Raw genomic sequence first — 4,078 nt, forward strand, 5'->3', positions numbered from 1 at the left:
TGTGTGAACATCGAACTTATTTGCTAGAAGAAGTATTTCTATATCGAGGAAAACTTGCGAACGGGCATTGATTTTGTATGATTGCTATTTTCCTATGCTCGAGGAACTTTGCTACGCAGTCTCACTTACAAGGAATTTTTCCTGACAAATTGGCATTTGTTTTACCATTCGAAGCAGAAATCGAAATAATAGAGAATGGAAATTCTAAATTATTATTTTATTATATTTATTAATAATTAAATAATTGATTAATAATTAATTTGTGTATCGAACAAAACGTTTGGTATTTATTTCATAGTGCATTGGGTAATAAAGAGGTAGACAATTAACGCAAACAAATTGACCGGCGGTTGTTGTTCACTTCTTGAAGCATTAATTTTCATTGACTATATCTCCTTCCCTGGATACGACCTTGAAAAGATGGGAGGGTGTAGAAACGAGAAGGCTCACGTAGCCATCGCCGTCGATTTAGTTGAGAAAACGAACCGCAGCTGGTTCGTCGCGTCGCGCATTAAATTCGGGAGTGCTATTACGTACAAAGTGACATGCAAATGTGATTACCTGCGTTTTCGTGAATGTAATTTTTTCGAGAGAATAGATGATGACAAAGCTGATATTAATCTAACGTAAGAGTAGAAATAGCTATTTTAGAGTGAGTGCAATTGATTTTTACATGCATACATTTCTTCAAAGAAATATAATACGGGAAAAAAGTTCAAAGGGAATATAATGCTAAAATTGATTTATGTCTTAATTAATCAGTAACTTGACTCCATTATTTGAGCATCGTATTGTCCAATATTAGAGTGACGTTGTCGATGCTATTTTCGAATTTTTTGAAATAATCGTTACTGTCATATTTTTAACTGTTATATTTTTGAATGGAATCTAATGGTATATTACAATGCTTTTACCAAGCAAATACAGTCCTAATTAATTTCGTAAATATTCTAATATTTCTCAATTGCAAGACACAAATTCGACATTTATACATAGATGAGTCTTTTTAAATTCTTTATCGTTAGGGATTCGTGTATTGCCAATTCGTGAAATATCACGAATGTGGAATAAATCGTGATTTATTCGCGCAATTATATCTTTTTTGTCTATTATTCTTTGTTTTAATATAGTAAAGTGCGCATGTTAATTTTTCGTCTTAACATAATAAAGTACAATTAATATCGAGATTGCCGTCGGTGTACAAAATTCTGCGCGGCCGGTGTATTTTGATGACTAGATTTGTATAAGTGCGTTTGCATAAGAGATTATTTTAAAATACTTGATAATATGAAATAATCTGATTGTGAATTGGTATATTTTTCAATTTATTAAAACATACTCACCGTGCTGGATATGATATACATGTATAACTTAAATAAAAATAAAATAGTGCAATAATAAAAATAAAATGCAGTCCGAGATAATAGGAGATAATCCGAGTCGTAGGTCCCTGTATTCTCATTAGAGCAATATTTTTATGATTTTAAGAGCCATTCGTGTTCGTGTACCATAAAACTTATAAATCGTATATCCAGTATTCTTGGCTAGAATGTCTCTCATTACTGTTTCATCAATCTCAAATAAAGTTTTAATTGTTTTTGAAAAATATACGAAACAAGCTTTTCTAGTGTACATCAGTTATAAAAGAGCAAAAAATTAAAAAAGTAAAAAATAATATATTCGCATATATTCGCAAGAGATAAAAACGGTTTAAATTTTGTAATAAAATTTTATTTTATTTTTTAACGTTAGTTCTGACGTCAAACGAGCTTTGAAATCGCACATGAATATTCACATAGGATTGATACTGCAAAGAAAAAATATTGTTTCAAAGGAAAGCGAAGCAGGAGATTTGAGAAGGTTTGTGGTTCGATGGTAGCACAGAAACGACGTATTTAAGCTCTGCTGCAAGCCTCTTGAAATCTGTGATTTCAAGCGGCTGTTCGGAAAATTGTCGAGTCAGTGATTTTGCGATTTTCAAGCTACGAAGTGCAGTCAGAGACACGGAAAAATTCTTTGACGATTTATTCACGATCTCGTAATACAAAATAATCAGTGACCAGTTTCTGCGCGACGGTTCTCGTGTTTCTGCGAATACGAAAGATTTTAATGCGAATCCTGTTTTACATTGCCACAAATTTGTAAGTCTCTTTAAATAAACTCATAGAAATAGGAATTTCATATGATTCGAATGCACATCATCGTTTTATTACAAAAAGAAATCAGAAATCGTATATGTACATGACGGCAAGAAAAATCAACTAGCGCATAAAGTAAATACTTTTAGAAGGAAAACAGCTCTCGTAGTTTAACTACGCGATTTGTCGTGGTATACATACCGCATGCATCATTGAAACTGCGCAGCACGGTTAAAGATTAATTACACCGAAAAGCCAGGGAAATTCTATCTCTCTTTATTTTCTGATTACGTCCCATGAATATTCATTTTCCTTCCCATTGGGCACATTTGCATATGCTTACGGTAAAATGTTAATCGGTGAATGTTCTACAAGCTACACTCAATTCAATCTCTAATGACACAAAGTCGATGTTTGTTATTTACACGTACGGCTTTGTGTTTACCAATTAAAAATAGCTATATAAAATTACCTGCAATGACGCATATCCGCATTCTCTTGCAAAGTTATTCAGGCATGACGTAGTTTTTGTCACAAAGTATTTGTATCGTTTGCTATAAATTTGTCTGTCCAATCAAAAGCCATCCCTTCTGTTCACGTAGCATCGTAGTCAGACACGTGAAAGCACCTAACTTACTACGAGAACGTGCATTGTGTACTTTTAGAAACTATCCGACAGTAAATTATTTTTCGATAGATCGTGAAAGATTTTCTTTGCCATTTATCGCGAGTAATCTTGTGATATATAACGCGGCTCGAATTCATATTTTACATTGTTCGGTTTATGTGATAGTGTATCTTTTCTATCTTTACAAAAGTTCGGAGACAAATGTTTTTCCAATAAACTGGCCGCCGTAAAAAAAACACCACTATCGCCACGACAATTAATTATTTCGAGGCGGAAATTAAGAGAGCGCGGTAATCACTCTTTCAAGATGTGCGATGAACGAACTCTCGTATCGATTAATGGCGATTGTTTTATTATTTTATGAATTGTTTTTTAGTCGCAACACCCACTTTTTTCGAAATCAATTAAATTTTAATTGAGAGCAGATCTGATATACTGTCATCTGCATATGGATCTATCATTCCGATATTTCGATACATCATCTATCGCAACAATTACAGACCGCTAATGTGTGGTCCGAATATAACCGGTGGCGATATTGGTATTTTTTATCCACGTGCGCACATTTTGGAACCGATATTCCGTTTCTGCCTCGACGCCCGTTGTCGACGCGCTATAAATTCGCATTCGATTGCATTGCCACATACACGCGCATAAGAATGTGGATACGTTCGGAGTCAAGTATGTGTGTGTGTGCACGCGTGGGCACCGGTATGCATTTGCCTTATTTGGACGGAGCTTCGGGTATCATGTCCATCAGTAGATGCGATGGCGATATTCTCCGTAGTTTCCACTGACGCGCATCAGGAACATTCGTGTCTGATATTGGTTAAAGCGTCAAATTGGTATGCGTTCGTTACTTAGATATGAGATAGACTGTGGCACGTATATACCGATAGGATGCCGTTATTAGCTCCGTAATCATTTTGTTCATTTGGGATTTACAGAATTGGAATCAAAGATCTTAAAATCCGCGTAACAGAGTAATCGAAAGAAGGGTTTATAAGATCAAAAAATTAAATTTAATATAAGAAGGAGGCTTTGTCAGTACTTATGCTGAGTCCATTTTGATGAATAAAATTCTAATAAATGATCGCATAAAAGATTTAAGTTGTAGATTATCTTTATCGTTTCATCATGATTTACTGTCCAAAATTTATCCTCGTTACGCATAATCTTTTTCACTATTTTATTTTTAATTGTTAGCTTGAAAATCATAACATGTAGAGAAATTGCTGGCTGTATGAAGTTTGTGCTAGCCCCGTATATTAACCTGTGGTCTGAAACCGTATTACTTAGCAAGCATAATATG

The sequence above is a fragment of the Temnothorax curvispinosus genome, unplaced genomic scaffold (genome assembly GCF_003070985.1).
Source record: "Temnothorax curvispinosus isolate PA1 unplaced genomic scaffold, ASM307098v1 QBEX01006326.1, whole genome shotgun sequence".
Taxonomy (NCBI): Eukaryota; Metazoa; Arthropoda; class Insecta; order Hymenoptera; family Formicidae; genus Temnothorax; species Temnothorax curvispinosus.